This window comes from Pongo pygmaeus, chromosome 16, assembly GCF_028885625.2.
Source record: "Pongo pygmaeus isolate AG05252 chromosome 16, NHGRI_mPonPyg2-v2.0_pri, whole genome shotgun sequence".
Taxonomy (NCBI): Eukaryota; Metazoa; Chordata; class Mammalia; order Primates; family Hominidae; genus Pongo; species Pongo pygmaeus.
Window position 1 is genome coordinate 25,485,219 of NC_072389.2, and position 23,923 is coordinate 25,509,141.

The window sequence follows — 23,923 nt, forward strand, 5'->3', positions numbered from 1 at the left end:
GTCCACCACCACACCCAGATAATTTTTTGTATTTTTAGTAGAGATGGGGTTTCACCGTGTTAACCAGGATGGTCTTGATCTCCTGACCTCGTGATCCGCCCGCCTCGGCCTCCCAAAGTGCTGGGATTACAGGCGTGAGCCACTGCGCCCGGCCAAAGGATCATTTTTAAATTATGTATCTGGGAATATATTATCAAACCAGGCCTGAAATTTATTAAGAAGATGGTAAAATCTAATTTAACTTCATTTAATACTCCTTTTCTCTTAGTCTTATGAAAGCAAATGAGCTTGGCTTTTAATTATGAAAATATAGTTTTAATTTATAAGACATATAACAAAGCAAGATAGCTGCTAAATTCACTCTATCCTAGTAACTTCTTACTGTATACATTCATTTTTAATGTAATAAGAAAATCCTTTCAAAATTTTTAAAAGAATCACATTACACAAGAAGAGTCTCAATATTTCTAGAAAATAAATATGTTCTTAAGACACTTAATAATTCTTGAAATGAAAACCTAATTCTTCAGGCTTTTAAAATACTTGATATGCACTCTTTACATATATAGTTTCAATTTAATAATTTCCCTTCTTAAGAAATAAGTGAAACATACCACAAACATATCAAAGCAAGTTATTCATACTTCTCATTTAAGTAACTGTATTGTCATAGCACAGTTATTTTATGTCATCAAAAAGCACAAAGCCTTATTAGAATACTAACTTCAATGTCTGTTTCACAGATTTGCTCATAATAGATTTTTTTCATGCTTCTGCACTAATTCATTGAAGGACAATGTTTTACCGATTCTTGAAAAACTATCATTATCTGCCCCATAGTGGTGACTCATGCCTGTAATCCTAACACTTTGGGAGGCCGAGGCTGGCATTTTGCTTGAGCCCAGGAGTTCAAGACCAGCCTGGGCAACATGGTGAAAACTCATCTCTACCAAAAAAAAAAAAATTAAAAAGTTAGCCGGGCAAGGTGGCAGGCACCTGTTGTCCTAGCAACTCAGGAGGCTGAGGTAGCAGGATCACCTGGGCCTGGGAGGTTGAGGTTGTGCTGAGCCATGATTATGTCACTGTATTCCAGCGTGGGTGACATAGTGAGATCTTGTGTCAAAAATAATAATAATAAGATAAAATAGAAAATAAAAATATCATTATCTAACATTTTAAAAAGTTTATTTCCCAACCTATAAATATACTTTGTGGATTAACAAGAGAAAAATTTCAAGATATTATAAATTTAAAACAAATCTTTATGTATAATACCATTGTGATGTCTTTGACCAGTATCAATCTATCATGTGAGATAAAAAATATTAAATATACATTTATTGAATAAATGAATGAAAATCATAATTACCTTGATCACTATATTTAAAATTTAAATGAAGCAGGAAAGTAAATCTTCCTAATTATCATATACTTAACTGTTTAAAATCACTCTAATGACAAGTAATATGCTTTCAATCTTGAATTATAATTTTAAAATGCCTGTATTGTTTCATTCACTCATCCATTAGTTCAGTGAACAAATATTGATTACTTACCCACTGTGTGCCAGGTATTATGACAGATTCAGGCAGTACAAAAATGATTAAACGAGGGGATCAGTTGGAGTGACTGTTTTCTAGAAACAATGCCTGTTTCAGTTATGAACTAGTCTGTTTTGAAGAAAGTGGTGAGGGAAAGCTGAAAATCATATTTGCACTTTATTCAACAAATCTTATTGAGGTCTTATTATGAATCAGGGGCTCTCCTAGGTATGGGCATACAAAATTGATTAAGACCATGCTTGCTTGCAGAAAACAAACAAAAAAGCATCTTTATAATAAAAAGGAAAAAGAGGAATCCCCTTTGTAGGTTTCATAGTTTATAGTGATATTTCTGATGTCGTCTCAGAGAATTAGTCACAATTATGGGAACTCAGAAGGCATTCCGTTGAGATGAAATAGAGACTAAACTAGCAGAGATTACTTAGTGAAATAACAATTAGAATATAGTTATAATTCATTTTAGAAGATATTATGGCTTACACATAGCAGATGTGATGACTGAATAAGAGGATTGTTGAACGAGGGCACCTTGGTAGCCATTACCCATTGCCACCATGATTTTGCATTAAAAAATCTGTGCAAAACGGCCGGGCACGGTGGGCTCACGCCTGTAATCCCGGCACTTTGGGAGGCCGAGGCGGGCGGATCACGAGGTTGGGAAATGGAGACCATCCTGGCTAACACGGTGCAACCCCGTAACTACTAAAAATACAAAACATTAGCCGGGCACGGTGGCACGCGCCTGTAGTCCCAGCTACTCGGGAGGCTGAGACAGGAGAATCGCTTGAACCTGGGAGACGGAGGCTGCAGTAAGCTGAGATCGCGCCACTGCACTCCAGCCTGGGCGACAGAGTGAGACTCCGTCTCAAAAAAAAAAAAAAAAAAAAAACTTTGGGGTATATTAATAAACATTGTGTTTTTTAAAAAAAATTTAAATCTTTAATTTCCGTTTTCACGATTTTTCTTCTTACTTCCGAAAGGAAAGGAGTGCGTAGCTCTCTTGCCTGTACATCCTCCACGGCCCCTGGGTCGGGGCGGGATCCCCCGGGCCCCCCGGGGGTCCACATGCAGCCCCTGGGAGGCCGGTGCGGGATGAGGTCCGGGGGCCGCCTCATTGCTGAGGTCCGGCCGGTTGGGGCCCCGGCGGCCGCTAAGAGCTCTGGCTGGGCAGCTCCTGGGAGATGAAGCGGCGCAGGCGCTCCGGGTACTGGCTGTAGAGCTGGATGTCTTTGTGCCTGGCGCTCTCCACCCACAGCGGCTCCACCGCCTTGGGGCAGCGCTGGTAGAGCGCCAGCCCGTGCGAGAAGTCGATCACCTCGTCTTTCGTGCCGTGGATGATGAGCACGGGCGACGTGATCTCGGACACCTTCTGGATTCTGCGGGAGGGGCGTGGGGCGGGTGAGACCTCGCCCGGCCCGGGCGCCGCCCCCGTCCCCGACCCCATCCCCGTCACCGCCCCTGTCCCCGCCTCAGCCTGCTCACTTGGGGAAGGCGTCGAAGCAGTAGGTCTTCTTGGTGTCAGGAAGGCGACGCTCAGGTCCAAGGTGAGCGGCGAGTGCAGCACCACCGCGGGGGACTCGTAGCGCGAGGCCAGGTCCACCGTGGGCGCTGTGCCGATGCTCTGCCGGTACAGGATGATGCTGTCCGGGCTGATGCGGTACCTGGAGGCACCGGAGCAGGGTCAGCCGCGGCCTCCGACTCGCGCGCACCCCTCCCGCCAGCGGGCGTCCCCGGGCCCAGCTCCGGATGCGACTCTCCAGTCTCCCTGCTCAGCCAAGTCAGTGGGTCAGTCCCAGGCTCCACACCAGTCCAAAGGGCCACCCCCAGTCCCCCAACACCGCAGCGGTGGGCGGAGCCGGCGGCCTGGTCCTGTTCCCTGGCGCTATGGTTCACTGGCGTTTCCTAGCCAGGATCTGCTGGATGCTGGCTAGGGAGTCCCCCTCGGGCTAGGGTAGGGGAAGCCCTGGCGCCTCTCCTTCTCCTGGTCACTCCTGGGCGCACACTGGGAACTGTGTGCTCCCCCACATCCTGAATGCTTCACGCCTTCCTGCCCAGGTTAGAAAGCCGTTCCTGGTACACTGGCCGGGGCAGGGTACACTCTTCCTCCCTGCAGCCCTTGCCCACCCCCTTGGCCATGAGGAATTCAGGCAGCTGTGTCCCCAGATGTCTCCACCCAATTTTGGATTCTCGGAGTCCCATGCCCAATGAGGTGCCAGCCCAACCCAGGTCAGCATCGAGGGTGGCGGCTGCGGGGGCAGCACCTCCTCCCACCAGCGCCTTCTCTTGGGAGTGGACAAGTCCTCGGCCACCTCAGCACCACCAGCTCCCACCCAGGGCCACCCCCACCCCCAGGTCACTGGTGTGCGGCCCCTGGCCCAGCTGATCCAGCACCAGTCCCAAGGCCTCTTCGTGCCCAGTCCCAACCACGCGGGACCCACCTGCCACCCAGTCGATGCCGCGACCCCAAGAACTCTCCCACACGCTCCAGGCTCTGATCCTAGGCAGATGCCCTCCTGCGAGGCAGGAGCATGGGCAGGTGTGCGTCCCGTCTGCCTGGCATTCGGACTCCACCAGCAGGGCTGTCCCCCTCCTTGGCCTGGAATCCCAGCCTCCTGGCAGCACTCCACAGCTCACTGCTCACCCATGGCCCAAAGGATGCTGCCTGGCTTGTGCCTGTGGCCCCAGCTCTGCCTCAGCCTCCCTGGCCTGCTCCCTGGCAGCCAAGGCCAGTAGTGTGCTGAGCCAGCCCAGCCCTGTCACCTGCTCCAGGCAGGAGCCCCAGCTGCCACCTGGTTGTCACCACTCAGACAATCAAACAAGACACATCCTCAGTGGAGGCCCTGAGTGCGATCTGGCCTCCCCATCACGGCTCTGGGCCGAGGTTCCTGCAGGACAAAGCGGCAGCAGGACAGAAGGCCGAGCAGACAGAGCTCAGAGCTGGCCATGGTGGATGTGACTCTGCCGGTGCCCCGGGAAGTAGAGACAGAAGGGGGCCGAGGAAGCTGCATGAAGTGGTGCTTGGTTTCAGCGCCCCACACTGCCGGGAGCCCCCCAGAGCCAGGGTGGTGCAGGGGACCCAGCTCCAGGCCCACAGCAGGGACTGCCTGGGATATCGCCAAGGCAATGAGGACCCTACCTCCCCAGGGTCTCTGACTTCTCAGAGCTGCGCCTGGCCCCTGCAGGAGCGGGTCAGACCACTGGGCTGGGCTGAGCAGGGCAGGGCCAGGACGAGACAGCCCCAGTAGGTGGCGAGCAAGAAAGGCCTCCAGAGGCCCACGCGGGTCTTCTGGTCCAGAGCAGCACTGGCCCGGGCGGTGCTCAAACACGAGAGAAGGGCCCAAGCAAGCGCAGGGCTGGGGACCTGGATGATTAGGAGGGCTGGATCTGGAATCGAGGCTGGCCCAGACCTCGGGTGTGTGCTGGGGGTCTGCACCTGAACCTGCAGGCCCTGCCCCGGGATGGCCGATCTCCACAGCCACAGGGCCTCATGGACCAGGCCTCGGGACCTCGATGCAGCAGCCTCGCCTCACCTGGCCCCAAGTGCTGCCTCGGCCCGTGGGCTCCCAGCCACACGTGCACAGACCCCCGGACACCACCCACCCCCTCCCGCCGCGTGGTGTCCACGCCCCTGTGACAAGCTCAGCCCCTTCTTGTTCTCAGGCCAGGGGATCCCAGGGAGCCTGGCTCCACAGGCCAGGGTGTGGGGGGACCTCTTGGCCACACCTCAGCCGTGTGGAGGCTGCACCCGCACGCCTGAGCTCACCTGTCCGGCTCTCTGGCCGCATGCGTCCACTGTGGCTCCCCTCCTGCAGGGCCGCCCACCTTCCTCCCAGGGAAGCCCGACCCTCCCCTCTGCCGCCGACCTGGTCCCCTCTCGGGTGTGCCCAGGCTGAGCTCCCCCCAGGGCCGCCCTCACCTGGTGCGCAGGGCCTGCCAGGCGGCGTCCATGTCGGCGTAGAGGTTGGTCTAGGAGGGCCTGCCGGAACTGGCACCGTAGCCGGAGTAGTCGTAGGAGAAGATGTTGCAGTGGAGGCGGGAACCCAGGCCAATGTAGAAGCTGCCCATCTGGCCCAGGTCCACGGCGTTGCCTTTCTTGTTCGTGCACCTCTGGTCAGACACAGTTCAGTTGATCTAGGCTGGGCTTGGCTAGCATTGGCTTGAAGCTGCAGCTGGTGTCCAGATCTGTTCCATGTATTTGTTATCCTCCTCAGCCCTCCTGGGTACTTGAAGCATGTTATTGTTATGGCGAAAGTCAGGAGTGCAACCTGCCTGTGCAAAAACATGCCAGGCTTCTGTTGCCTTAAATCCTCTAAGATACCCCTTTGGCTTAAGCAAAGTCACACAGCAAGGATCAAAGTCAAGGAGTGGGGAATTATATCTGTCCCTTAGAGATGGAGATAGGGGAGAGTGTGAACAAATGCAGTGTCCTGAAAGATTGTAACATAATGAATTCAGTATTGTTTTTGTTTGTTTGAATGAAGCTTTGCATGGACACAGTACAGTAGAAAAGTACTATTTGAACTCTTTCTCCACATTCATAAAATTGCTACATAGTTTCTACCATGATTATATTTTTATGATCCATTTTTGTGTACAGATCTGAAAACTTTATACTAGAATTTATTAGCTGAGGAAAGGAACATCCACTGACATCATCATATACAAACATTTCTCAACATTTTAATGCTTGTGGTATTGTTAATGTTTCTGTGGGAAAATACTTAAAATCATAGAAGTGATTTCTAAGTCAGTTATTGATTTATTCTAACGAATTATAAAAATCAGACTAAATTACTAATAGAGAAATTCCATTTGAAATACTAGTCTGAGCTACAAATGAGATGGATTTTTGTGCTCATCATTTGTACTCTAGTTATGTTTGTTGAGATTGGGTTATTAAAACATAATTATAACTATCAGCAGAAAAGCCTGTTGTGCTATAATTAAATCATCTAAACAATCATTTTTGTGGTCTTAATATCCTGGATTTCTCAATTCATTGTAGTAGATAAGATTTCTCTTTAAATACTACTTATTATCAGCAGCTTGCTTTTCTGTGAATGCTAGAAAATTTAGAATTCTGCATTAACATTTAATAAAATATATGCTATCCTAATATTGATGCATTATATTTATCTATACAACATGCAACAAGAGAGAAATATTGGATGAATTAGAATATTTGCAGCCCATGGCAATTATCTGTAGCAACATTTTTTTTTGTCTTCAGAAAAATATAGATTTTTTGGAAATGGATTTGTTCTAGTTTCAATCTAGGAAGAACTACTTATGGAAGTTTTGTGTACAGGATACTGATGTTTTCAAATATAATGCATTATTATTTTAGTTTAGTTTCTTTTACCACATACTTAGAAATTGTTCAAGTGAACAGGCTATTAAAACTAATGGTATAGATGAATGGTATAAAAAGGCATTGTAAACATCCCAGTTTTCCCAAGCCATGAATTTTAACACTGGATTAAGGAGATGAAAATGGAGCCACTGGGAATGTGGATTCTTTGCTAATAATTATTTTTCTTCCTTTAAAAAGATTCTTCAAAAGGCAAGAATATGGAAGTATTTCAGGAGATATTCTTGAGGTATCTAAAATACATACTCTTCCTATCAAAATCAATAAATAGATTGATGTAAGATAAAGTCAGGGCAACTGATTTTGCATGTGAGTGTACACACAGACACATATCCATGTATTCTCCATCTGTTCTCAGTTACTGAATTATTAGACTCGACTGAGTGATCACTTGACTGTGTTTAACCTGAGAAACAGACTCTTAACAAGAAGAACAATATTTTGAAAACTAGATTGTTCCTACTACTTCTCAGCATGCATCAGCCACTCTTTTTCCCCATCCCATCTCCTGCCAAACTGGTCTCTAAATATCTGTTCCACTTGGAGACACTATTGGATGTTGTTGTAAATGACTTAAATGAATATTCACTCTACCTGCTTTCATATTAATTCAATTTTCATAGGATGGTCTCTATGGGATCAAGCAAAAGGACTTAGTGGAATATCTCTATATGACTCCAGAAAGTAAAGAATGTGGTGAGTTTAACAGAGTGCCCCTTCCTTTACTAAATGTGAATGATGTTTCAGCATGAAGCCAGAGTGAAAAGTCCTAACATATGTTTGTCTGGACAGCCAACAATTGATCACATTGCACATTTCATGTTACAAAGGAGCTTCATGGTAGTATAAATGAGGGTCAGGAAAAGACACTTAACTGTGGTCAGGGCTTTAAAATGGAGCCAGAGCAAGAATTCTGGAAGTTGACAATATCAGGAAGGAAACCTCTGTAAGCAGGCACGCAGGGGACTCCAGAAATCTCTTCTTTGCCCCTACAACTCTGGACTTTCAGAAATACACACCCCGTTCTCCTGTATTAATACACAATTCATGTTCACAACATCAAAAATCAATTTTAAAATAGTAAACCTAAGGTAGATGGAAAGACATTATAGCCTCAGCATGCCTGAGATGTGAGGAGCAAATCAGAAAGATGTGAGTGTGAAGAGAAAGGGACATCGTGCTAATCAATCATTTAAAATTTTTACTCCAGAGAAATGGCAATATTTCACAGATTGTTTCTCATCACCAATCTCACAAGTATAAGTATTTTTTGAAAATTTTCCTCTCAATTCTTTTCACTGACAGTGAAGTCCAGAATAGGTTGATTTAGATCTAGCTCTTTTCAGCCTCAATACTCCATAATCACCTTGGCTTTTTTGATTATGACTGGACGGCATGTACTATTATTTTAATAGTAAACATTTAGTAAATAATTTTAAATGTTATCCTTAAATAACTATGGGCTTTATTCATTTACTGTACATATTTCTAAAACATTCATAAGAACTTCAGGATTTTAATTCAAATGGTCCCTAAAGTAGAAAATGCACTCACAGATTATGCATATGTTTTTAAGAAAAAGAAACGTGCCATTTGTTATTAAATTGAGTAGACTTTGTATCCTTTAGAATTTGGGCAGAGTTTTCTTGCTATATTGTAGAGAACCTATCAACCATATTTTAATTTTCTTCTTTTTCAGGTTTTCAAAATTAACATTGGCATTGGTCCACTAATTCATTGTTTTCTATTTTTGGATGAGTGTGCATAGATCACCTCCATCTTAATTTTCAACATAAACTTTTAGCAGAATCTTTCATGTTTCATTGCCATGTAAGCAGATGTGATTTTTATTCTTTTTCATTTTCGTTGAACAGTTACTTCATTTGAAATTTTTCACTTGATTTAATTTAACTTTATTTTTTGGTGGTAGATACATCTGTTGCCACCTGTGTCTGGTTGGCATTTTAATGTGTTGCCTCGAAGCTGTAACCACAATAGTGGCACATTTTCCTGCTGTTCTTTATTCTTTGTTTCATGTGTATCTATTTTCAATAAATTGCATTGGTATGTTGTCATAGATTTTCTTTTTGTCTGTCAGATTTTCTGTTGTAATTATTTTAATTTATGCCTTTGGAAATATTTCATGGTTGTTACTTAAAACAGCAGAGCTCTTTGAGAAAGTTTTCATGGTTTCCCAAATGTACATTCATATAGATTATTTAGTAGTTATTACATAATGATCTTTGGAGCAATAAATGCTGTTATATAAGAACAATTCCCAAATGTAATTTGAAAGTTATAAGCTAGCCTTTGATGGCCTAGAATTAATGTACCTTTATAATTCTAATCCGCATGTGAATTTAAGAAGACCATGGATTGAGGATTGGGTGCATAATTCTCAGGGCCCAGTACAAAGTGAAAATGTAGAGCCCTTTGATAAAAAATTACAAAGAATTTCCAGATGACCATAATAGGTCATGCACGAGGCCTTTCTAAATGCGTAGAGTGACCATGAAGCCATGGGCATTGTTTTGTTTTGTTTAATCTTACTGTTTGGTTGTAAAGCAGATCTTTAAATCAAGAGAAAAAAGAACACCAAAGAACATCTCTATCAAAATGTTTTAAACATTATAGAAGATTAGATCCATATAAATGAAAGGGATAAAGAAAAAGCACATATCCAACCTCAAATATAAAGCATGGAATTCTTATATGAACTCCATTATAGCACTTGAAATTTCAGCTCTATTTTCATTTTTGAACAACTCTAGATATATCTATATATTTTAGTCTAAAATTTAATTTTTATAAATTCTAAGTACTTCCCCAAATTCTACCTTAGATAAACAATTCAGAGATAACTCTGTTTCCTATTCTATTAGGTGGAACCTATGAAATTGTCAGTATTCAGCCTTTTCTGTCCTACAAAATAATGACAGTTTTGTGTTTCCACCTAACACATGGCAGCCCAATAAATATGTGAAGGTCAGGACCATAGAGCTATCACACTAAACAATACTAAATGCATACACATACCCTTTCCAAAACCCAGCAGATCTTCTTTTCCCCAAACGAATCATTCTTTGACTCTTCACCCATTATTCATGTGAGAAATTTTCCAGGCACTTCAGCATGTCAGCTGAGTGACTGTAACAATTAGATTTATTCATTCTCCTCTCACAATTTGACATTCTTTATTGAAACGCATGATCTAAATGTTGACTAATAGTCTGCATAGTGAAACATGTTTACTAGTTCCCATGACCTAAAACAATGTAAACCATGATTCAGAAATTTCTTTTCTTAAAAACTTCTAAACAATATGTCTGCTGGGATAAACTGGTGCAATTTCTATGTGAAACCTAAAGAATTTCAATGACACATTTTCATCCTTGTTGCCATCAAATAATCACTTTAATAGTGCCCCATCTTCCATACTCCTTCATATGATTTTCTATATTATTATTTTCCATCATTCATTCTGTTAAAACTACAATAGTTTCTGCAGAGAAATGACAGATTTTCCCGCTTCAGAGGCATTTCTGCATTGAGCTCTCATAAACCTCTCTAACATGGTGGGCAATAGACTCAGTAACATTTGTGTATGAATTCGGTTGTGAACTACAAAAGGCTCATGTATAACGTCAAAAAGCAACTCGGTAAAAACAATTCTATTGAAGATAGTATGAACTAAATATATAATTTTAGGATGGCTTCAACTGAGACAAAAATACCTTCGATACAGTGTGGAGCAATGAATTTCTAACATTTTTATCTGCTTAACATTTTTCATCAGCACAATTTATACAGAAGCCCAACAGGAGACATTCTGGTTCACATGGAATTTCTCTGCCCGCTTGAGCCCTGTAGAAATCCCACTGTGTTGGTAAACAGCAACAGCAACCAGAAGATACTAAGCTTGAATTCTCAGTGGCTCAACCAAACCAAAATTTGTTGGTTGCTCCCATAAAGTTCAATGTCAGTCAGAATAAACTCCTCTAGCCTTAACCTATGACACACATTGCACGTAACCTTCAAAGTACTGGCAGTGGAAAAGGAGAGAACTTGGAATGAGGCAGGGGCTTTTTATTGCCTTAGCCCCAGAGTGATTCATGGCACTTCCCCTCAGAGTCTCTTAGATCTTTCCACGTGATCCCAACATAACTGGAAGTCTCTGAAATATCTGGGAGTGCATGAATATTTGCTGAGTATTCATTACATGTCTGTTTACAGACTCCATTTTGCTTTCTAAGATGCTCCCTAACTCTTCTCAGAAGCTTTACATAACATGCTATAAAACACGGATCTAATCAAAATATCACCCTATACCCTATAAATATGTACAATGATGTGTCAATTTAAAAATTAAAGCAAAAAATCCACTGATCTAAAGGGATGATTTCCTCATGCTTTAGGTAATTCTTCATGGAATATTAGTCTGCAATACCAAACTTTTATTAAGAATTTGGCTGCAAAGAATCCAATAATGTATTTTCAGAAAGAGACTGGAATGCCACAATCTTGTGCATCAACAAAACAAGGTGTCCCTTTTTGACATTTGGGTCTCTGCATGACTTCTGACAGAAAGGACAGGCTCAGAGGACATATGGGCATGTCCAACATTTCATTTCTAAAAGACTTCTGGATCTGCTCTAAAGAGGGCATGAGTCTAGGAAATTTCTGACCTCCAGAGCACAGACAGTGCTTCTTCAGAGAAATTATAGATTTTCCCACTTCAGAGGCATTTCTGCATTGAGCTCTCATAAACCTCTCTAACATGGTGGGCAAGTTCATATTTCAGTCTTTCACATTTAGCTCTGAGTTTAGTACTTGCTGGATTTTAAATTAGGTTTCTTTGACATGAAATGAAATCTTCAGCTGCCCGTTAGTTCCAAAGCAGGCCCTCAAACTCAACACATTAAAAAATTAGTCTTTTCCTCAGAATCTTGTTCTTCTTTCAGACTTTCCAGTTTTCATTACAGATACCACCTGTCAGACAGTCATTTGGGCTTAACATTTTAAAGTCTGTTCTGGGTCTTCCACATTCATTATTATCTACGGTCAATCACATTCCAAGGATTGTTGCCTCCAATGCAGGCCTTTTTCTCAATTTTATTTTCTCCTGTCAGAGTCATGCACAGATTAGCTCTCAAGTGAGCTTTATAATGGCCTCCTAGCATCTAAACTCTCCTTTTTTCCAATTGATAGTTCTGCCAGAGTTGGCTTCTTAAAGCAGAGGTTAGACTGCATTTCTCTAAGTAAATTCCAATGACACCAGAACAGTGATTCTTAATAAGTATTACAAGTAGGGAAATATGGATGGGAGAGTTTGCTTAGTAAATAAGTTCATAAAATCTAGGTTAAATAAAGTTAAATGGGGTTTACTTTTTGCTGTTGCTTGTTAATGTGCATTTGAAATTTCTAAAGTGGCATTACATATCCATAATTTCCCTTATCTATTTGACAAAGGAATCTGGTTTGTTTAGAAGCATTTTTTCAGAACTTCTATAGGTCAACCTTTCAGAAATTCCTCATTATCAACAGTCAAACCCAGATGTATTTTCTTTGGCTCTCACAACAGGCTTAGAGGAATTTCTAGTCTGTTCTCCTGATGTTTCATTATGTGCATCTTTTGCTTAGGCCTGTTAAACCTACTCAATGTGTGTATCTTCTACTCCATGTCTTTATTTCTACTGTTGTCTTAACAGGAAATCTTTGCAACCCAATTCATAGTTTTTGTTCTTTGGAAAAATCCAAATCATGATCATGAATACATATTTTTTCTCTATTGAGATTTTCCTGTTTTTATGTATCACAGCCAGAAGTAATCACTGCATAGAGTATTTCTGTAGAAAGATAGTAGAGTTCTATTTTAACACAATATTTACTATACACCAAGCAAAGGTCTAGGTATTTATACTTACTATTTTATATATTCATCCCATCAACGCAATGAAGAAATATTAATAAATCCATTATATATGCTAAAAGGTACCTACACATATATGCCACATGTGCAGGTTTTCTCAGGTATTATTAGCTAGGGAAGCTGTGTTGTAACAATCTTCAAAAACTTCTTTCTATTGTTTACATGCTATTCCACATCATTTTGTTTTCATTTCTTTTGTAGTATCTAATGTATTCTACTAAAAAAAAAAAGTAGAGTAGTTGGAAAACTCTTGTGAAAAAAATATATATTACATTTATACTATTCTTCATGATTCTCAAAATTTTCATCATTATTAATGTTTTGTATATATATAGTGTGTGTGTGTATGCGTGTTAGATATATAATTTAAAAGAAAACAATAAGTTGGTGCCTTATGGCAGATTGTTCCTTAAGTCCTGCATTTAAAACACAGACACTGAGTGAATCAGCATATTTGATCATCTTTTAACTACAATAGATAATTATACATTAAAAATACATTAACCATCCAAATACATCATTTTTCTTATTTATTTATTTATTTATTTTTATTATTTATTTATTTTTTTTTTTGAGACGGAGTCTCGCTCTGTTGCCCAGGCTGGAGTGCAGTGGTGGGATCTCAGCTCACTGCAAGCTCCACCTCCCAGGTTCCCGCCATTCTCATGCCTCAGCCTCCCGAATAGCTGGGACTACAAGCGCCCGCCACCACACCCAGCTAATTTTTTTGTATTTTTAGTAGAGAAGGGGTTTCACCATGTTAGCCAGGATGGGCTCAATCTCCTGACCTCGTTATCCGCCTGCCTTGGCCTCCCAAAGTGCTGGGATTACAGGCCTGAGCCTCGGCGCCCGGCCCAAATGCATCTTTAGGAAAATTATATTTAAGCTCTTCATGGAGACATTAAAAAACCAAGCTGCATTAATGATAAATAATTATATCACTCATTAGTAAGGAGTAAATAGCTGTTTTCTATTTGAGAAGTGTTAATTGGATTGTCCATCTGTATGCAGGAACATCTGTTTTCTGACATGCTTTAATCACCATTTGTTTTGTACTTGTACCATAATTACACTTGTTTGTAATATTGAACTCGAGACAATGATTAAAATCAACTTATGAATACGATTCTTTTATGCTTTTGTATTTCATTAGAAAATGTGTAATTCTAGTATGACATTTATAAGTATATATAAAAGAAAGTATTTGATTAACAAAATGCCTCAACAGATTATGTCAGTAAAATGAGTGTTGTATTACGCAGTCTATGTTATTATTTTGGCATTTTTAAGGAAAGTTTATTGCTTCGTGGAATCTTTTTTTTTTAACTGACCATCTATGAATTTTCTGTATTCTTTATTTCAGTGTGATCACATGGTCATAGAAGAGACATTTTTAGATCATCAGAAGTTGACAGTTTTCAATGTGGTGTATGTGCTTTGTATAAGATGGAATTAAGTTTGGTGTACGGGTGATAGATGAATTTTTACTGAATGATAGATAACTGCTGTTCTATTAATGACATTTCATCAATCAACTCTTTTGGATATGGTTTATCACAAAATGTTGCTGACTTAATTTTCGTGGATTAACTGAGGTGAAAGTGATACCTGGTAGAAGTTTCATTAATACAAATTTTCCTCTCTTAGGAGTAGGATGGATTATATTATTTGTCGAAATGCCTTTCCATGTAAGTTGTTAACTGTCAGTTTTCTTGTCCTGTGAATCGTATCTTTTCTGTATTTGCTGAAATAGAGACTTAACATTGTTAAATGATTTTTCCATGTCATGGAAAATGTATGCCTCTAAATCTGCATTCCTTCCTACAAATCACGAGTTCAAAATGACTTTTTTTAAGAAAAAAAAGATGGATTTCCGGTATTTTGTGGCAGGATAAACTCCCTGTAGCCTATCTTACATGTTGATTACAACTACAACTATGAAAAGTACAATAAGCAACTAACTAAGGAAACTGAAAAGTAAATAAAAGTAGAATTATGAGTGATAGGCAAAATCTGGAGAAGCACCCTGCAGTAGTGTGAGCTTCCATTGTTGTATTTCTTTCAATCAAAACGAAAACAAACAAAACAAACAAAAACCAGAAAAGAACACCACCACCAAGAAAACACTCAAGGAAAATAGATATTGTGATAGAAACAGCAGAAATGTCGAGAAACAGAACCAGAAGGTTAGAATTATTAGAGAAAATAATATGAAAAGAGTAATTTTAAAGTATCTAAACAAAATTTTAAAAAAGAATTTAAAAAAATAAGCAAGGAGAAGACAGAATAAAAGTAGGTTGATAATTCAAGTAGGTTGATAATTCATTTGTTAGCATTTGTCTGTTTGGTATTTGTTGACCATTTTATTTAAAAAAATTTGGCTCTATTTGATTTTGGTGTATTTCTTGTATATGTCTCATAAAATTTAGTATTTTTTATTATTATTAAATACTTTATATTGTTAAATGATAATTTATCTTTATTGGTAAGAAAGATGTAGTTTTCTGGTTGTTATTTTTGTAATTTTACCTGCATTTATATTTTTCCCCATTTATTTAGATAATACCTAATGGTTCCCCACAATGAGTGGCAATTAAATTAGACTCTATGCTGTTTTCACTTTCTCAGCTTCTCCTGAACTATTTGATTTTTGTGGCAGGATATTTCTTAATATTTGCCTTTGTGCCACTTAATATTTTCATACATTAAACAATGGGCAAATTTTGAGATTTAAAATGAACCCATTGCTCTCAACTATCATAGATGAGGCAATCAGGGAGCTAATTCCTACTTTCCCCTTTCTTTTACTCTCTCCTCCTAGTTGTTACAGTTCAATCATTTGTACATTATCAGAATCATCAGTAAAATATCTTTTTACATTTTCTACACCATGTATGACGCAGTGAATGCTTACCTCTTGCCTTACTGGTAGTGTTTTACCTACTCAGAACTAGGTTGATTGAACTTTGTCCTGTGGTAAATCTCTTAATAAGAACTTTCTGTAAACAGTGTTCCCTGCAATTATGGGTGCTTATAACTGTACACTTTATAGCTGATAGATATCTTGCAAGGATAAGGATAACCATTGGCTTCTCCCTTCTCTTCTTTCTCAATATTTCCCCCCATTTTCTGGTGTTAACTTTTGCTGTGGAAAACTCTGATGCCAAAATGATTTTCTTTTTCTCTAAGTTGACTATTTTTGCTTAAGCCCCCAAATAATGCTTTCTTAATCTTTAAAGTTCTAGTCCCATACAGAGATATATCTTGGTGTTGAACATTCTAATAACATATATAAGCATATACTACACGGTAGTGTAAATGTATGTGCTTATGATGCTCTATCTTGGCTTAATATAAGCAATAACTTTTTTCTAATTCTATCCTATGTTTCACAGTTTTTGGATTTTTGGACAGGGGAGGGGACTCATTACATATTTTTTTCTCACTTACACCCTTTACAACCCTTACATTATTTGGGGTTCAGTCTCCCTCGTTCTCTTTACAATTTAGTTTTCTGTTTTTCTACAATGATTTTGTTTTTACATCCTGTTTCTTTCATGGATTCTGCCAGTTTCTATTGCACTTTCTGGCTATCTCCTCCCCATGCTCTTGCGTTTCACTTCACGGTCTCTTTATGTTTTATTACACCCTTACAATTTATGTTGGAATGTATAAATGTTCACTCCTTTTTTCATCTGTTTTGTGGCAACACATTTCTAGTGATTACAAGAGTTGATATATTACACCCTTACAATTTATGTTGGAATGTATAAATGTTCACTCCTTTTTTCATCTGTTTTTTAGCAACACGTTTCTAGTGATTACAAGAGTTGATATATTACACCCTTACAATTTATGTTGGAATGTATAAATGTTCACTCCTTTTTTCATCTGTTTTGTAGCAACACGTTTCTAGTGATTACAAGAGTTGATATATTACACCCTTACAATTTATGTTGGAATGTATAAATGTTCACTCCTTTTTTCATCTGTTTTGTAGCAACACGTTTCTAGTGATTACAAGAGTTGATATATTCCTTTTTATCTTTATTCTTATTTTTATGTGAATGCCGAGAAAATTCCTTTAGAATTTCTCATATGTGAAAGTTGAATCTATAGGACAAAGGAAAGGGGTTGTAGAATGTGCCCCAGCCTGCTAGCTCAAGGGCCCTCTCACCATTTGCTACAGTGACAGACTGCTGCCTCATTTTGGGGACATTATGGAGCCACTGCTCCTTCTTCGTAAGAGCACAAATGATTACCAGGTAGTCATTACTGTCTTCTTTCCTCGATACTCATACATAACTTATAGCACATATGGAAGCAACCTTCTAAATACCCATGTTTTACCTTTAACATGTTCTTTGTGTGTAGCTGCCCATTTGTTTTGTGCTAACTGACTGCCCCTATTACCTTCAGTTGTAACAACCCACTTAAGGTAGAAATGAAGGACACTCATCTCCATGTGTTTTCAGAATTTAAATGAAAAAATAAAAAGGGGCTGATGTCACTTCCCAGTTTAACGTAGGGGTTTTATTTATTTATGTACACTCAATCAAACTATGACTATTACAAATGGTTTTACCACTACAATAAAGATAGTTAATTCATAACTCAATAAAAATGAAGAGTGAAAGATTAAAAACGGAAAGCAACAATTCTAAACTATAAAATCTACTTCAAAAAGCTACATACAGCAAAGCTCAATAAAGAAATTGTGAGAAAAGAAAATAATATGGGATAAGTTTTATGGTTTAGGAGATACCTTCCTATAAGCCAAAAACCTAAAAAAAAATAATGCTAAAGGTATAGCTTGCTATAGTACGTGGTAGGAGAAATTAACATGGATAAAATCAATAACTCTCACATTATGTGATAGTCTACAGCCAAAGAATAATAGAAAGCAAGTGAAATGCTTAGCATAGCCATTTAGTCTACTAAATTAGGTTTGTGAAAATGGGAATGCCAAATGCCTTAAGGCTTACTGCAGGTGCAAAAGCAAAACATCAGAGGTCAACCTAAGAATATTTTTAATATAAAATTAATGTACCTGCATTGTAAGCATTATTTTTTTTGTATGGTAGAAAGAAAAAAATTCATGTATTATTCTACTATAAATGCGTATTCTTTGCTCTACTAAATTTGCATGTCATTGTGAGCCTTTCACTTCGTCTTCAGCTAACAGGAACCTCTTGGGTTCATCCTTTGGAGAACCTGATATCATGGAAAATGGACTGAACTAGGAGAACAGGCTTTGTTTAGACCACATGCTGAGGTCTAGTGGCTTCAATTAAAAATATATAAATGCAGCCGGGCACAGTGGCTCATGCCTGTAACTCCAGCACTTTGGGATTCTGAGGCGGGCAGATCATGAGGTCAGGAGTTCAAGACCAGCCTGACCAACATGATGAAACCCCATCTCTACTAAAAATACAAAAATTAGCTAGGCATGGTGGCACGTGCCTGTAATCCCAGCTACTCAGGAGGCTGATGCAGGAGAATCGCTTGAATCCTGGAGGCGGAAGCTGTAGGGAGCCAAGATCGTGCCATTGTACTCTAGCCTGGGACTACAGATCGAGACTCCGTCTCAAAAAAAAATTATGTATATATATATATATATATATATATGCTTAATCTCTAAGCTTTGGAAGGAACAGCCTATCTACAGAAAAATTTAAAACTTGGTCATGGCAGGTACAGAGTTGGGCCTCATTAATTTTGTTGATGTTGGGGTCAGCAGATTCTGTAAATTTTCACTATACCTCTCATATGATCTGCCGCCACACCATTCATACTCTAAATTTATTTCTCCTCACAACAGTAAATTACTAAAACTGCCAAGTTTTTTTTTCACAAATTAACATCTTTAGCATGCTCTTCCTTCAGCCCGCAATGAAATCCTCTACTCCCCTCCCTCCTCCTCCCTCCCTTACTCCCGCTAATGACATTTGTGTTTTGGTTTCCACACCAAATGATCTACCTTCAGCAAGCATCCCACAACTCCACAGGGAACTTTAGTTCCTCTACCTTCTGTGCTGTCGAAGCACTTGGCTCAGAATGAGAGATCTGTCTGCATTTCAGATCTACAAATTACTCATTGCGTTACCTTGGACATATCCCTAATATTTTTGAGCCTCAGTTTCTCATCTTTAAAATTAGAATAAAGATACCAAACTCCTGGGGTTTTGTGAGAGTAAAATGAGACGATGTGTATAAGAGACTCAGTGCAGTGTCAGTATCTATCTACCATGTGCTATGCACTCTGCGTTTTCTTTTTCTTTTTTTTTTTTTTTATTTTTGAGACGGAGTCTTGCTTTCTCACCCAGGCTGGAGTGCAGAGGGCAGTGGCGTGATCTCGGCTCACTGCAACCTCTGCCTCCTGGGTTCAAGAGATTCTCCTGCCTCAGCCTGCGAGTAGCTGGAATTACAGGCCCACACCACCATGCCTGGCTAATTTTTGTATTTTTAGTAAAGACAGCGTTTCACCATATTGGTCAGGCTGGTCTTGAACTCCTGACCTCAGGTGATCCACCCACCTCGGCCTCCGAAAGTGCTAGGATTACAGGCGTGAGCCACTGTGCCCGGGCCAACCCATAGTCTTTTGGTCTTCTCTCAGCATCCAGTGAAAATGCACTTTATTTTTCAGATTCCTCTGGAGAATTAAAAAGTCTCTTTTACGGCTGGACACGGCGACTCACACCTGTAATCCCAGCACTTTGGGAGGCTGAGGCAGGCAGATCACAAGGTCAAGAGATCGAGACCATCCTGGCCAGGGCCAACATGGTGAAACCCTGTCTCTACTAAAAATACAAAAATTAGCTGGGTGTGGTGACACACGCCTGTTGTCCCAGCTACATGGGAGGCTGAGGCAGGAGAATTGCTTGAACCCAGGAGACGGAGGTTGCAGTGAGCCAAGATTGAGCCACTGCACTTGCTCTGGTGAAAGAGCAAGACTCTGTCTCAAAAAAAAAAAAAAAAAAGTCTCTTTTGCATCGAATTGCCATACTCTCTGCTCTTGGTCTTCTTTTCCATGTACTCATTCTTCAAGCATTTATTTTCTCATTGCCTGATCAAGATCATTGCAATGACCAAAAAATTTTCAAATGCTATGATTTTTGTGATATTCTTTTAGCAAGTTAATCACGATGTTGCATTCTTGAGTGTGCGAGTGTGGAGGAAAGTCAGGATGCATCTTTAAGACAAGATGATGGGTCACGGCAGTGCCACACCACTCACGGCCACACGAGGAGAGCTGAAGGGGCAGTCACCAACGAAGATGCCTGACCCAGAAGCTGGCTGCCAGGGAGCCAAAAGCCAGGTCATTCCACAGGTGGCCAATGCCCGGGGGTGGCCCTCCACCGCCCAAACTTATTATCATTATTATTATTTTGAAACGGAGTCTGGCTCTGTCTCCCAGGCTGGAGTGCAGTAGCACGATCTCGGCTCACTGCAACCTCCGCCTCCGGGGTTCAAGCGATTCTCCTGCCTCGGCCTCCCGAGTAGCTGGGACCACAGGCACGTGCCACCTTACCTGGCTAATTTTATTTTTTGAATAGACAGGGTCTTGTCATGTTGCCCAGGCTGGTCTTGAACTCCCGGGCTCAAGCGATCCTCCCACTTCAGCCTCCCAAAGTGCTAAGACTACAGGTGTGAGCCACCACACCTGGCCAAGTTCTACTTTTCTAATATTTAAAATATGAAATAGGCCGGGCACGGTGGCTCACACCTGTAATCCCAGAACTTTGGGAGGCTGAGGCGGGCAGATCACCAGAGGTGAGGAGTTCGTGACCAGCCTGGCCAACATGATGAAACTTCGTCACTACTGAAAATACAAAAATTAGCCGGGTGTGGTGGCAGATGCCTGTAATCCCAGCTACTCAGAAGGCTGAGGCACCTAAACCCGGGAGGTGGAGGTTGCAATGAGCAGATATCACGCCACTGCACTCCAGTCTCGGCGAGGCAGTGAGACTCTGTCTCAAAAAAAAAAAAAAAAAAAATAGATGGTGTCAGTGATTTCTATTACACGAAGTCTGGAAACACTCTGCCCCTGATTGCTCCACTTTTAGTGGTGCTAAGTTCAAATAATTCAGGTGGTGAGAAACTGACTCCCGTAGGAGAGCGGGTGTGCGTGCGTGCGGCGGAAATCCCGCCTTCCGGCGCCTGCGGCTGCCCCTGGCCGCAGCCGGTGAGCTCCAAGTAGGAAGATAAACCGGATTGCAGGAGCGGGAGAGTCCGGAGGAGCGGCGAAGGGCTCCTCTTCCCCATTGGCTGCGCCCACGGAGCCGCCTTGCGATTGGCCATAAGCGCGGGTAGCGGGGGTCGCGAGAGGCGTCAGGATCCCTGGCGCCGCCTGAGCCAGCGGCTGCTGGGAGGCTGTGTCCGCAAGGCAGCGGGGCGAGGCGGCCGGGCCCTGCGCGTCAGGTCCTGGCCTGGGGCACCGGGGCTGCCAGCGTCGGAGGAGGTGAGGGCGCGGGGTTGGGCGGGCGGGCGGGCGAACTAGGGGCCTGCGCGGACCGCCCGCGGGGCAGCCTCGGGTCTCTCTCCATCTCTGAGTGGTGGTGGCTGTGGGTTTTTCTGCAGGTGATCCTTTTTAGTAATTTGTTTCACGCAGGCGCCCTGCTGTGGGGTAAAGCGGCAGATTCATGCTGCTGTCGTTTGTCGTTCAAACAGTGGGCTTCCTGGCCAGGCGCCGTGGCTCAAGCCTGTAGTCCCAGCACTTTGGGAGGCCGAGGCGGGCGGATCACGAGGTCGGGAGATCCAGATCATCCTGGCTAACATGGTGAAACCCTATCTGTACTAAAAATAGAAAAAATTAGCCGGCGTGGTGGCGGGCGCCTGTAGTCCCAGCTACTCGGGAGGCTGAGGCAGGAGAATGGTGTGAACCCGGGAGGCGGAGTTTGCAGTGAGCTGAGATGGTGCCACTGCACTCAGGCCTGGGTTACAGAGGGAGACTCCATCTCAAAACAAAACAAAAAACGATGGACTTCCTGTCATGTGTGTGTGTACCTTTTGGATTTGAGGGCAGGGGGATGACATTGTGATTTGGCCTCCTGAGAAACCAGGCACACCCTGCCTACCTTGGAAGGAGGCTTTCCCTTCCCCACTTCCCTCTCCCTCCATCTCTTCCCTCTTTCCCTCTCTCCCCTTCATTCCCCTCCCCGAGCTCTTCTTTCCCATCTTTCTGTTCTCTGTCTTTTTTTTTTCTGCATTAAACCTTTCGGGAGTGTCTTTGTAAACTATTAAAAAGCGTCAGGTCTTCAACATGTATATTTACTTGCAGGCCTGAGAACTGGGAGGAAGCTGGAGAAAAGAATACCCTCTGAATCTTTGTGTTTGGCTGCCCAGGCTCGCCTTGACACCGTATGGTTGAAAACATATACAGGTGGGGCTTGACATGTCTTTTTCTTGGTGTATTTCTGCTTCCATGTTTATATTTCTCATGTAAGTCTTTTTTTTAGGGTATGTAAGGGGAAGTCAGTTGTATCTTGCTATATTAGAGGAGCAGGTTTGTTTCCTATGACTTAAAATGTAACAGTCTTTATGGCTGTTTTTGTAGATTGTGCACGGCTGCCTTTTAATTAGTTTCTTGCAAGTGCACGAAACTTGAGATTTATTAATAGGCAAAATTTTTTTCCTATTTATTATTACTGGTTAAGAAATCTGCCACACTCCTAACCATATCATGGTGACTGTTGTTTGTTATTGATAGTTTTTGAGCTGTTTAGTTAACTGTGGAGGGGAAAATTGGAGAAGTTGCAGTAATTACGGCCGCTAGAAACTCACTCATTTTATGAGGTTTTGTGTTTGTGTTTCTGGAGAGACAAGAGTTAGTTCAGTTGAGCTGTTTGTTTTGTATTTGTAACCAATACAAGGTCTAAGGACAATTGTGTTGAAACTGAGGTCATGATGCTGGGATCTTAAGGGCTGAAGTTTCCAAATAAGTGGTATATATAGAATTCTCTCTGACTTGAAATTTTCCCTTTCTGGACCTCTGGATGCTGAGGCTAAGAGTGTCCATACGACAGTGCCTTCCATGACAGGAGTCAGCAACCCTTTTTTCTTTTTTTCACATATGCGTAATTCATTGTGTATATTTTAAAAAGTTTTAACCTCTTCTTCCTAGCCCTCCAGTATTTGTTAATAAATTAAAACGTTTCCCGAAGTGTTTTTATAATTCTAAAAGATGCTCTAAGAAAAGCTAAATACATGGAAAAATCCAAAGTATATGTTTTATTTATTACATTTGATGAATTTTCGGTTTGTTTGTTTTTTCCTCTTGAGAGGGAGTCTTGCTCTGTCGCTCAGGCTGGAGTGCAGTGGCCTGTTCTTGGCTTACTGCAACCTCCGCCTCCCGGGTTCAAGCAGTTCTCTGTCTTAGCCTCCTGAATAGCTAGGATTACAGGTGCCCTCCACCACGCCCAGCTAATTTTTGTGTTTTTAGTAGAGACAGAGTTTCACCATATTGGCCAGGCTGGTCTTGAACTCCTGACCTCATGATCCGCCTGCCACGGCCTCCCAAAGTGTTGGGATTACAGGCGTGAGCCTCCGCACCCGGCCCACATTTGATGAATATTTTTGTTCTTTAAAATTGTGGTTAGAAAGCAGAGCATAATTGTTCTTTATGTAGATCACAACTGATTGGGGTTTTTAGGGAGATTTTTTTGGCATTCAGTAAATGTTTTTATTTTCCATTATTAAGACTATGAATATTTTATTTTATTTTCTGAGACAGGGTCTTGCTCTGTTGCCCAGGCTGGAGTACAGTGGCATGATCTTGGCTCACTGCAGCCTCTGCCTCCCAGGTTCAAGCAGTTCTCCTGCCTCAGCCTCTCGAGCTGCTGGAATTACAGGTGGTTGCCACCACGCTGGGCCAATTTTTGTATTTTTAGTAGAGTTGGAGTTTCACCATGTCGGCCAAGCTGGTCTGAAACTCCTGACCTCAATTGATCCGCCCGCCTTGGCCTCCCAGCGTGCTGGGATCGTAGGTGTGAGCCACTGCACCTGGCGCATTTTCACTTTTCATTAGCTGCTTTTTCCCCCCATTTATTTCCTACCTTTCTG

At 41.7% G+C, this 23,923-nt stretch overlaps 2 pseudogenes; both read right to left on the bottom strand.

The window, feature by feature from the left end:
* Window positions 1-2,712: 2,712 nt before the first annotated feature.
* Window positions 2,713-10,032, bottom strand: LOC129028717 (alpha/beta hydrolase domain-containing protein 17A-like; annotated as a pseudogene).
* Window positions 10,033-19,497: 9,465 nt separating this feature from the next.
* Window positions 19,498-20,054, bottom strand: LOC134738393 (COX assembly mitochondrial protein 2 homolog; annotated as a pseudogene).
* Between the last annotated feature and the right edge of the window lie 3,869 nt (window positions 20,055-23,923).